We start from the raw sequence: 13,971 nt of genomic DNA, 5'->3' as shown, positions 1-13,971 counted from the left end.
ACGTTTCCACTGGTAAATGCGCTTAGCATAGAAAAGTTTAGTGAGCCAGTGCTATTGCAATGAATTAAACGTCTCAGATCCTATTTACGATGCAAATTCAAAGTGCAATAAGTCATTTATATTTCTTGCAAATCCAGTTTCCATGAGCGACTATGATAAAATGACATTTTGCTTTGTATAAAAATTGAAATTCTTGAACATATTTCTGCATTTGAAAACAGAAACACAAGGCAAAATATATTTTAAAAATACGACTACAACTTAAAACGAGTCTTTATTATATTGTATAACCGACGATCTGATGTTATCAAAGCAGGAATTAATTTTATTTTCATTAAATTAATAGTAATACAATATAATACAAGAGCCGAGATGGCCCAGTGGTTAGAACGCGTGCATCTTAACCGATGATTTTGTGTTCAAACCCAGGCAGTCACCACTGAATTTTCATGTGCTTAATTTGTGTTTATAATTCATCTCGTACATGGCGGTGAACGAAAGCATCGTCAGGTAACCTGCATGTGTCTAATTTTAAACTCTGCCACATGTGAATTCCACCAACCCGCATTGGTGCAGCGTGGTGGAATATGCTCCAAACCTTCTCCTAAAAGGGAGAGGAGGCCTTAGCCCAGCAGTGGGAAATTTACAGGCTGCTAATGTAAATACAATATTTTAAACTATGTATTATATATTATACAGAGAATTTCGTATCTGTTGAGCGTTGAATTCATTCGTCTGAAGCCACGCAAGAGTGTTGAATGAGGGGGCAATTCCACTAAACGATGATTCTTTCCCAATTATATTAAAATTCAACTTCGACTATTCAGCACACAAATAAACCTCAACGTAATCGTAAATGAGCGCCAATTTTAATTTAAGTTTACAACCCCCACTATATTCTGATTCAACTTCGACTGTGACTTCGACAAATGCATTGTTATTTTAGTAGAATAGGAAAACGGCTAGTTTCGATTCGGTTGCAATAAAATATAAATTTGTGAGTAGAATGGCACCCTGATCATATTAGATGTTTATTTTTATTAATATCGTAAAACATATTTATAATTACAATGTCAGGGATTTCATTACGACATGATATTATTGCAAAGTCAGAATCTTGTAGTTCTCTATCTCTTAAGTTTTAACTTTAGCAACTAACTATCAAAATAATCAGTATTGCTATTTACCCGAAATTTTAATGGGTACATCAAAATTACACAATCAAAATTAATTTGAGACAAAAAGTAACTATTGAGTTTCATTCTAGTCTACTAAATTTCTTCTAGTCTATAGTCTTTATTCTGAACCAGTGGTATCGTTGGAATCAACTTATTCCTGTTAAATAATCTACTCGACTTAACTCCTTTTTATGTAAAATTCGAGGCATAATAAAGGAGAATTGCTGGACTCAGACTTATATTTTGAGGAGGGCTTGGAGCTTATTCCATCACGCTTACAAATGTGGCAGATTTTCATCCCTCACATGCAACTTACAACTTTTAATAACTAAGCACAAAATAAATTGTAAAAACAAATTAAGCACATACAAAATTAAAAGTTTCAAGATATACACGTGTTCTAGTCACTAGAGCATAACGAACGTACTGGACATATAAATTACAAGAAAAAAAGACATTATACAAGGGGGCGTGGTTCAAGAAACTCGTTACGTATATGCTGGTTTATTTTAATAATCTAAATTAATGAATGAGTCTTTTTTTGTAAGGTCTTTCTGAAAAGACTGCTAAACTTATATATGATAAAAATATACCAGAAGAAAAAGCGCATTTCGGAGAAGGTTTTAGTATATAATATTACCTATGCCCGCGACTTCGTGCGCGTTTGAATTTAATAAAAAAGTTATTGTTGTAGCCTAAGTTACTCCTTATTAATATCAGCTATCTACCAGTGAAAGTCCCGTCCAAATCGGTCCAGCCGTTCCAGAGATTAGCCGGAACAAACAGACAGGCATACAGACAAAAATTGATTGTTTTATTTTGGTATATGTACCGCGTATACATAAATATTAATTTAGTAAAAAACGGTTATTTTTATATTACCAACAGACACTCCAATTGCCGTCAAGAATCGATAAAGAAATTTAATTTATTAATTTTGTATCTATTTATACGACCGATAATCCATAGAGATTAATGCTAACTAAAAAGTAAAACTAGACTAAACTTAAAGATATTTTAATATTGAAAGAGGTTCGATTTTTAAATTTTCTAATGTCAAATGTCCGTGAAAAATATATACGGAACCTAAGCCTGTAACACGCACGGGCGAAGCCGCCGTGGAACCCTAATACTATAGTAAGAATGACTAATAGTGAATTTAAAAAGTTTGTGTTTCAAAAATAGATAATCATTATTGAATGCTCTTATCAAATGTGAAGTTCAAGTTTCTTTAAAAGTAGATAGCTGCCTCATTATACATATTTAAATATCAAACATTTTCGTGCACACGTGTGTGACATAATAATTACGTATGTGTTCGTGCATGTGTGTAGGGAATTGTTACAAACACTACGTAGTTTAAAAATAATATATCGTATAAAAACATAATTTACATCACTGTTAAACAATGTAATTATATAAACCTTTTATAATGTTTCGGTATTCATACACAGATTTTGATGTTAGATGTTAGGTAGTGTTTGTTTTTTAAATGCATTGTTTTATTTGACCAAGAAGGTTATTTATTTAAAAAAATATATATTTTATTGTGAAATGTAAGATCCAAACAGAAAAGAATTACGATATAAGATTAGAATAATAGACCATTAACATTTTTTGAATTTTTATAATATTTTATTATATTATAATCAAGTTCGGGTAAAACAAATAATTTTATGTTTATTGTGAAGGCGTTAAGTACACATAGGTAGGTATCAAGAAATAATTTCCTAGATAAGCATTGAAGTATAAGTCAGAACCGTAATTCAAATTGAACTTCACTTTCAATGTAATTTTTTCACGTCTATATATAGAATAAAATTTAAATACACGGTGTATCTATTAAGATAATAATCGACAGGGTCGTCGTTTGAACAGCTGTTTTTTTTTTCAAACCCGGTAAAGATTAAACGATGATCGCCTTCGAGGTTTACAATTTTTTTTTTCTATTAAAATTCTTTTATTCACAAACTCACAATCACAAATTGAGCACGTTTCACACTTCAACCAACACAATTTGAATTTCGAATGTATTTTTTTTTTCTTTATCAATCACACAGTTTGACGTTTGAGTACGAACGATTGCCGCGTAAAATATTACGTCGCGCGTGCACTCGCTCTGACGGCGAAATTGTAACTAACTTTTTGTAAGCAGTAGATTGTACGGAATAAGAGCTAATATTCAAAAACGCCATAAAACATGGCATTAATTTAAACGTCTTGTGTATGATATGTTGATTCATTTCTCATTTCAATTTCAATACAGAAGGACGTTCTTAATCCAAACATTTTTATCCCGATACGTTTATCAATTTTATTTTTAAAAATAGATCGTTTGTTTGTACAAGTTGTCTTTTATATATATTTTTTTAATTTATAAATTCACATGCCACACCAAGGAAATAATAAACGAACATTTGTGTAACTTTTTTTTTTACTGTCTAATATTGTCTAAAGTGTAAATTTGTATTATTTTTAATTTGTTGAAACTTAATACAAAATTTAAAAAATCAGTGAATTTACGCCTGTATTAACGTTATAATAAATAATCATTACGATTTGCATTGGCATGTTTGTATTGAGATATTATAAGCTATCTGTAATTAGACAAGTTCCATCATAATTACCCGAACAATAAAATATTATCTTACGTATATAATCGTATCAAAGTATATCTTTGCTAATATTAAATCAATATTATATAGAGGTATATATTTATAAGCAGTTTATTAGATTTGATTCATATGAAACCTTTTTATTAGTTTAGTGTGTTACAATTATAGGATGAACACAGGATACTTTATTTATTTGATGCGAAAAAAAATAAACAAAATATTAAATCAAATATAGAATGCGTTCGAATCTATAGCCGATTCCAACCACGTTGAGTAAAGACAAATAAATAACATGTGACATCAAATAGACGCGATATCATTGGTGGATAGCTTGAATAACCTATGGTATACATTATTTATAGGGAAAAAAAATGGCGTTAGACGTCGCTATTGGACTTTGAAAGTAAAATTAAAGATAATATATATATAGGTGGAATAAATAAATATATTTTATCATATTATATACAGCTGGTTTAATTCCAATTACTTGATGATATAAATATATAAATATATTGGACAACATCACATACATTACTCTAATCCCAATGTAAGTAGCTAAAGCATTTGTGTTATGGAAAATCAGAAGTAACGACGGTACCACAAACACCCAGACCCAAGACAACGTAGAAAACCAATTAACTTTTTCTACATCAACTCGGCTGGGAATCGAACCCGGGCCCTCGGAGTGGCGTGCCCATGAACACTGGTGTACAAACTACTGGACCACGGAGGTCGTCATTCGACCACGGAGGTCGTCGTATTATATATATATGTAACCGTAAAACTGAAAATACCGTTAGATTATAATCTATCCTGTAGGGTTGGAAACTGACCAGACTATGAACTGTAACATGCTGCTTATAATAAATCGAAGTGAATTCCTGTTATATTATAAAATCTCTAACCAAACCTAACCGTAAGTTGGAAGCAAGTCTCCATTAACAATCATCCAGTATTTATAATTGAACGGGGATTTATTTATCATGTATTGCTGTTTGGTGGAAGCATATATGTTGAGTGGAGTAGACTAAGCCCATTTAAGTTCCATTTCCATTCTACCTCTGTAAAGACATCGAATACTCCATCTTATTATCTGAGTTTGATGGATTCAAAAACGATCCATTTATAAAATTCCTTTGTACGTTGTAGGATAATGGTTTTGTAACCCGCAGCATAAGCTCAAATTGATTACGTAGTTAGTTGATCTACGTAAATCAACTATCAAAAGACCACTTATAATCTTAGGTCTGATATAATCTCAATCGGTTATCAATTTCGGAAGTCACATCTATGAACTCTTTTGATTTGTTTTGTACGTGTAAAATAGCATTGTTTGTGTTTGAGTATTTATTTATTTGTAATCTTTTTCGGTCGTGTCAGTGCAATATATGAATATTTTATCCGTCTGAATTTATTCAATAATTCGAATTTAGAAATTCGAACAAACACAGATAAAATAATAATTATTTATCGCACTCGTCAAACTTACAAACGACAAATCTAATGATTCAGATAAGTTTTCTTGTTCGCTGAAATTATCTTGTTATTAATGAACAATTTTATGTATTAAAAAGCGTAAACCGATTTTTGTCCCAAACATTTCGGGACGATAGTTACACATAAAAAATCGGTCGTGGTACATTTTGAAGAGCTCCAGTCGTAGAGGTGCAGAAAATTAAAGAGGAATCTTGACTGCGATATACTAAATGGTTACAGTTTAACAAAGAATTAATTTTAGATAGCGAAAAAAGGTACCGGCCTTTTAGAGAGCGGTACTACGGCTCTATAAGAAAAAAAATGAAAAACGTAAACAAAATTAAAGTAAATTGTCACCGATAAACTTCAATTTTAGCTGAACTAATGTATACTATTTGACATTAAAGATGTCATTTAAAAGAGGTTTCATAATTTTGGCTCCAAATGTAGACTAACTTGCAGTTTACAATGAAATTAAATCAAAACAAAACCTATCATAGATTTTCAAATTCCTAATAATATTTTGAATAAACGCGAAGTTTCGCGGGAGACCCCCTAGATATTATTAATTTAGACATTTATTTCAATCAATGAATAGGCAATCCACTGGATAATCCAATCCAATGAATAAATGTATTCTAATGTGTGCTTAAGCTTCCGGTTCTCCGCCTTGGACATCCAGTAGCTTTTCAGATCATCTGTCAATTGGTGTTCATTATTTATAAAACATATTAATTCGAAAATATATTTTTTTTCGTTTTGGAAGTATTATGTTTTATATATATGTTAAATATCATCGGCAGTCTCTACACAAACGCATTTGTAACAATAAAAATAGATTCGAACTCAATATAAAGTGTATTTTTCAAGACTAGGTCCACACATTTTCACAATATCATAATTATATAATTAGTTTTTTTTATATAATTAAAATACAGATTCTAATGAAAGCAATCAACAATCATATCACAAAATATTCTTAACTACATCTCAATCGAATTAGATATATATGTTAATATAAAAATATAATTAAATAGTTCACTTATAATTTGATCGAATTGCTAACAAATATTTTAAATAAAATAAAAAGCAATAAATAATAATGAATTAAAATATTTAAATAAATTATATTTTTTTTGTAATTAATGTTCTTTAATTGGTTCATATAATAATGATTAATTATAATTATGAATTATCTTTAATTCTGCATGTCTCATCTGTCTGTCTGTCTGTCCATAAGTTAATCGTAAAAGATCAGCATTTTGTCCTAGATTAGTTTTAATAAGTCTGACGTGAAACAAGATTATTGTATTACGTGTATATATTTTCCTAGACACAATTAAATTTATTCCCTTAAGAATTTGAGGGCAGTCAATATTATTACTGTCAATTTTATTGATATATTTGTATTCCTAATATATATAAATCATCTGGACGTGTATGTACGTATATTAAACTGAAATATCCATAAACGATTGAACCGATAATAAAAATTAAATTTATATTAAATTAAATTATATAAATGAATTATTTAATTTCATGCACCTATTAAATATAAAAAATGTCTTGTTTTGTAATTACTTATGATTAATTTATAAATGGAAACTGTTTTGGTTTAAGAATTGTTTTATATATTTTTTATTTTATTGTAATTATTTCACTGTTTGTTTCCTGTACACTAAATAAATAAATAAATATTTTGTGGGTGTGAGCGACTCAATTCTTATCTCTCCCTGACAAAGTCGGGACGGGGTGCTAGTTCATGTTATATAACGATATAACATGTGATCTTTGTTGTTATCATTTTGCTTTTTTTACATTAAAGGTAGATGGGCAAATGGGTCGCCTGATGATAAGTCACGAGTGCCTTTAGACAATGACGCTATAAGCAATTTTAACTATTCCTTACATTGCCAATGCGCCACAAACCTTGAGAAGTTACATATTGTGTCCCTAGTGCCTGTGGCAATTGGATTTACTTTGTGGTAGGGCTTTGTGCAAATCCGTCTGGATTAGATACCACCTACTCATCAGATATTCTACCTTCAAGCAGCAATAATTGATATTATTGTGTTCCGGTTTGAAGGGTGAGTGAGCCAGTGTAACTACAGGGATGGTTAATATTTCTAACAGCGCCAATGTCTATGGGCGGTGGAGACCACTTAACATCTAACTTTATTACTTCGCTTTCTGTCCGTCCGTCTGTCTGTCGCCAGGCTGTATCTCAAGAACTGCGATAATTTGCTAGATAATTGAAATTTTCACAATTGTGTATTTCTGTAGCCACTATAACAACAAATACTAACCAGTACGGGGGCTTCCCATACAGCAAACGCACTTTTTTTGCCCTTTTTTCTCGTTTATATAGTCAATGGTACTGAACCCGTATTTTAAATTATACAAGTAATTCTCCATCATAGGCGGGATAATCATTAAATACCCGTAAATCGACCATGCCTCCTCAGGTCCACTACTATTTAAAAAATCATTAAATTCTCTTAAGAAGTTTACTTGAACACAAACAGAGGCAGATATTTATATAATTATTCTCATAGAGTGCATTTGTTGATTATTTTGTTAATTATAAATCAATGTAAGTTGATCTTGATAACGGAGGTCAAATAGATGCAGTTCACTGAGTAATATCTGTAAACTTTGTTGAAATCATAATATTATTGCATGCAATATCATTACTCTTACATAAGGCTGTTTATGTAATACATAAATAAATGAACATAAATATTCGACAACATCACATACATCACTCTGATCCCAATGTAAGTAGCTAAAGCACTTGTGTTATGGACAAATCAGAAGTAACGACGGTACCACAAACACCCAGACCCAAGACAACATAGAAAACTAATTAATTTTCTACATCGACTCGGCCGGGAATCGAACCCGGGACCTCGGAGCGTACCCATGAAAACCGGTGTACAAACTACTCGACCACGGAGGTCATCAAAATACATAGATAGAATGTTAATATTATTTTCTTATTGTATTTTAGTATTGGTATCTATACCTTTGACCTTTGTGATGAATAGATATTATATAGATATAATAGGTACCAACCTCTCATCAAATATTCTACCGTCAAGCCCTACCGTCTTCCTAGTATCGTTATGTTCCGGTTTCAAGGGTGAATTTAAAGACGGGGAAAACACAAGGGTTGGTTATGTAAGAAATGATTAAAATTACATACGGGGCTAATGTCTCAATCGATCAATCAAGATATATTTTATTCAAGTAGGCTTTTACAAGCCCTTTTGAATCGTCATTTTTCAAACTACATTGGTTGGCGGACGAGCATATGGGCCACCTGATGGTAAGTGGTCACCACCGCCCATAGACAAAGGCGCTGTAAGAAATATTAACAAATATTAACCATTCCTTACATCACCTATGCGCCACCAACCTTGGGAAATAAGATGTTATGTCCCTTGTGCCTGTGATTACACTGGCTCACTCACCCTTCTAACCGGAACACAACAATAGAGAGTACTGTTATAAATTAGGTATGTTATATATTAGGTAAAGCTACCACCAGTTCGGAATGTTGATTCTACCGAGAAGAAACTCAGTAATTACTCTTTACCAACATTTAGTTAAATACAATTATATATGTATATAATATATACAGCCTAAAAGTTAAAGTCTATCAGCAGATGGTACTTCAGACCGTCAGCTAACGGATGCCATAAAAATAGTGTTCATACAGTGGTCGAAAATGGATCACAAGCATAATAATTATACATTAAATAGGGATATATTTATCAAATATAAAATACATAAAGGAGGAAAATAGGCAGGCGCTTAAAAAAATATTGACAAAATGACGGAAATAACGAAAAACATAATATCGTCAAGCAAGCAAGTCAAGCTAAGAAAATAAATATAAAACAAAGTCACCCCAAAATAAACATTCACAGTGCAATAAAAACAAATAATACTGGCAGACCATTACATCAGGAGAGATGCTGGAAGCGGAAATTCAAGCCGTAATTTAAAAAAAAAAACATTCGACTGCAATTTGACGCACTAACGATTTTTTTAGAAGCTTGAAGTTGTTTTATAGATATTCTTGTAAATTGACAGAGCCGGATCTAGAGGCTGCAGAGAGCACGAGTTCACCTTCCTAGAAAGTTTTAATTAGTTCCTAACACGTTTAATAAAGTTCATATACCTTTTAATATATGTCATACGATATACAGTATAATAAAATGACATACTAAGCTTAAACATCGTAACATCTCTAATTCATATTATAAACGTCTGTAAGCATCCCACTGCTGGGACGCCACCAATCTGCGTGGGAGTATCGTGGTGGCGTAAGCTACAAGCCTTCTCCTCAAAAGGGAGATGAAGACTGCCAAGCAGTGGCACATTGATAGGCTGCTCGTTGTTTATTCAACTAATTTATAGAGATTTATAGATAAATCTTTGTAGCAACTACCTTAATACTTTGCCGAACCTTGGAATTTGGTAGTGTTTAAACTCTCATACCTCAAAATGTGGACTCTGGGAGGTTAGTTGTTGCATAAAAAATGTGTCAGTCATGGGACGACCGGGCAAATGTGAAACATCAAAATTAGTTATTGAATGATTTTATAATTAAATAAAACCTTTTTGAAGTAATACTTCTTTATTAAATAACAATGTTTATTTTTTTATACATTTAAATTGCGAATGTTAAAATATGTATAGTAACAATATATGTATGCGACACGCACACATAGAGGAATGAAGAGCGTGACCGGAGAGCTTGAACGACAGCATAAGAGAGCGTCAAGTCGATTGCCGTCACGACATTCGACTCGGTGTTACACCCAAGGGGCGCCACCCAAGTTTAAATAAATAAATAAAATAAATATTGGCAACATCACATCCATTACTCTGAACCCAATGTAAGTAGCTAAAGCACTTGTGTTATGGAAAATCAGAAGTAACGACGGTACCACAAACACCCAGACCCAAGACAACATAGAAAACTAATTAATTTTCTACATCGACTCGGCCGTGAATCGAACCCGGGACCGTAAGTGACGTACCCATGAAAACCGGTGTACACACTACTCGACCACGGAGGTCGTCAAGTTAAGTTTACATCTTGGATAATTTAGAACTACGAAAAAAATAAAACATACTAGACAACTTTCTCATGTTGGTGTGCGTGACAGCTACGATTGATACTCGCCAAACGTCATACTACTTTACTAGTGTGCGTGTATTGAGCGACGAACTGTTGGCCACTATTTTTTCGACGAATTCTTAACCTTGACAGTATACAAACATATGTTTAATCAATATTTAACATGAAAAACTTCAAAATTAATAATAGATCAAATATTCGATATCATTATATACTTCATAGTTTTAATATCAAATTTGTACTAAACAGACGCCAGCGTTGCTAGCTTGGGATCTGTATAACTTGTTATACTCTAATGAAACCGCAGAAACATTCAGAGTCCTTATTTACCCGTCCTGACTTCGCACGGGTAAACAAGGGTTTCATTCCAGAAATAATTTAATGCACGTAGAAGGCCATTATTAACGTATGATTTTGTTCATTATTTATAATTTGATCTTTGTATTTATGACACTGATTAATTTATACTCATAATCATACTTAGGGTCATTGATATATTATTTTATTTTATTTTCGGGAAACATACAGCATAGTGTACACAAAAATTTTATAGCAAAAAAAGTCTTACATAAGCCAACAAAATTCCCACTGTTACATTAAAATATAGAGTAAATCTACTAAGATAATTAATAGATATTCAAAGTATATAAAATAAGTTTTTTTTTTTAATATTATAAGCGATTCTTTCGTACGTGTGTATGATTTTTGGGTGTATGTAAGTGGATGGATGGCTTAGATTGGTAAGTGGCCCCACGATCAAACACAAGTTTTTTTAACTAATATAAATTCTTATTTCGACCGCGCCAAGTCGGGTGGAGGAACAGTATATTACTACAAAAGCGAAATACTACAAATCTCGTCTGTACAGCTGGACAAAATGTAATATTGAATACAGTAGATATTAGATAGCTATATGTTTTTTTTATTTCAAATATATAGGCCCGATAGTAAGTGTTTAGCACTGTATATAGTAATGTAAGAAAAATTAAGGATCACCATCATCACCAATGCGCCACCAACCTTGGGAACAAAATTATAGCCCAATACCAACATCGAGTATTATAGATAGAACTGGCAGTAGAATATATATACCCAGACAAGTTTGCACAAAATCCTACCACCCAGTAAATTCGGTTTGAACGAAGTTGTAACTCACCGCAGATCACGAGCTGATTACAACAACTATTATTAAAATAATAAAATGTTAAATGAAAAGCTTCATTCGTATGAAAATCATTCAATGTTTCGGAGAAAAATAATAATGAGCAAAGTCATTATCAGTGTACATAATATATCTTCCAAAAGTATATAGAAATATTACATTTGTATATATACAGGGCTTTTTTGAGGCGGGGACCATTCAATTGAAGTAAAACACGGAAAATGTACTTGCAATTTCCATGAAAGTCGCTTTATTTGACTTTATTTGTGTCTAGTCCATTCGTCGATATGTAACTGTACATATCCTCAGACAAAAAATCGCATAGTTTTTAGTACTACATTTATAAGCAAAGCCGTCAATGAAAAAACAGTGGTAGCTTTACAATCAACATCATACTGATCAATGATCAAAAAATACTTTAGTACTTGTATAAAGTCATAGAATATTGTTTATTTTTGCAATTTGGACCTACTAAAAAGAAAAGTAAACTAAACATGTCTGCTGTAATTTAAAGGATAGGGCATTTGTGGAGAAAATTAGGCGATCATTACACCACGTTACTCCAATGCGAGTTGAATAAGCATTGGGAATACATTTCAAATATAATCAAATACGTAATCTTTGTGATTACCTCATTATGAATCGAAATCAATTTTGCCACGCGTATATTATCTAACAACCTACGGTGAAGCAGTTGCGCGGAATAAGCTTCCCCATCCCTCACCTTCTTCTAAAACTCATTTATTTATCAAGAAATTAAAGCAAACGATCCAAGATGTGAGAACTGAATGACCAATATAAAACCTTTTCTTATTTCCCTTTTTTAATCTTGTTTACAATTCCAACAATTTTGTCCATTAAATGGCTCTAATTAGAAATGCTGAATAGTTACTGATCTAACCCGTATTTGGTGTATTCAAACACACATTCATTTCCGGTACTATTTGGCCGAAATAGTGCTTCACTTGTTTGAGCGAGAAGGACGACCCACACATATACAGTTCAAACAATAGACGAATCCTTTGACTGCGTCTAGGGCTGCCATATTAAGTTGAAATTACCTTCGGTTGTTTTTTTGGAACTAATGGTTATTCATTGGTGGAAATTTCGACCGTCATTCATTGCCAACAAAATTGATTGAAAAATGAGGCACAACTGGGTGGTGATTTGTCATTATAACAAAAAAAAAATGACACAATAAGTGTCATTCATTTTAAACATCGACATGACGTGTCGGTATGAACGTAAACTATCAATATTTTGTGTGTTTCTGTTTTAATGCATGGTAGTGTGTGTTACTTTTTTTTTATTATGTTTATGCTCTCCTTCTTACTAATCCTCTTTAACACATTAACTTTAACTGTGCCTAATCATACTCCTTTGTCTGCGGAATAAGAAAGGTTGAAAATTTAAAAGTTTTCTCTTAATGTCTTAAGATACTCATTATCTCACGGTTATCATTATGATATTAACACCAAAATGACACGTTTTCAAAATTGCAATCATAAAGATCAATTCATCATCATTAGATTAGTCTTGTTCCATTAATTTGTATTCGAAGCAGTATATAAGCTGCATAGAAATGATTTGGCAGACTTCTAAGGCCAATCAAGAACCCGATGCCAAATATCTCAGGAAATAGTTTGTGAGCTATGAGGTTGAGATACAGAACATTACAGAACAAAAATTCAAAACTGGTTCTTATAACACCCACATAGTTCAAGACTAACTAAAAATACGTACTTTGCACGCAAATGCCATAAATATCTCTTGCCGTCCCTCTCAGGACTAAGTAAAACAAGAGGCCTCCTCACGCATCGATGACCTAGTAATTTCAGCCGAAATATGCAGGTTTATCGCTATTGACCGTCCCACTTTGTCAACTGCAAACATACAACTTCATTCGTCAATGATCAAGCTACTGTTAATAAAGCATTACTAAATAATATACAAGAATATTTAACGCCAAAACAAATTACTTATTTAGACGAACATGAATAAGGCAGTACGCTAGGTAAATATTTTTCCTCTAAACTATTTTAATAGCTACAATCACTCCTAAATTATCTTTATGCGTTCATAATATCATAACTAAGTATTCTGTTACTACATACATAAACATAAACATAATCAGCCTGTAAATTTCCCACTGCTGGGCTAAGGCCTCCTCTCCCGTTGAGGAGAAGGTATGGAGCATATTCCACCACGCTGCTCCAATGCGGGTTGGTGGAATACACATGTGGCAGAATTTCGTTGGAATTAGACACATGCAGGTTTCCTCACGATGTTTTCCGCCGAGCACGAGATGAATTACAAACACAAATTAAGCACATGAAAATTCAGTGGTGCCTGCCTGGGTTTGAACCCGAAATCATCGGTTAAGATGCA

General features: G+C 32.4%; 1 protein-coding gene across 2 annotated transcripts in view; it reads right to left on the bottom strand.

Annotated features, from left to right (window-relative positions):
* The window catches only part of LOC113403788 (atrial natriuretic peptide receptor 1), a 291,966-nt gene that overhangs the window by 134,650 nt on the left and 143,345 nt on the right, over nucleotides 1-13,971 (bottom strand). Inside the window, exon 1 of one of the 2 annotated variants that reach the window (XM_064217975.1) lies at nucleotides 3,155-3,320. The exons of the other annotated variant lie outside the window; for it this stretch is intronic. The gene's annotated coding sequence lies outside the window, so the exon portion shown is untranslated. Of the gene's footprint in view, nucleotides 1-3,154; nucleotides 3,321-13,971 lie in introns of those variants that run through there. 2 annotated transcript variants of the gene reach the window in all.

The sequence above is a fragment of the Vanessa tameamea genome, chromosome 20 (genome assembly GCF_037043105.1).
Source record: "Vanessa tameamea isolate UH-Manoa-2023 chromosome 20, ilVanTame1 primary haplotype, whole genome shotgun sequence".
NCBI classification, from domain to species: Eukaryota; Metazoa; Arthropoda; class Insecta; order Lepidoptera; family Nymphalidae; genus Vanessa; species Vanessa tameamea.
Note: the sequence above shows the minus strand (reverse complement) of the source record. Positions and strands in the feature narration are given on the sequence as shown.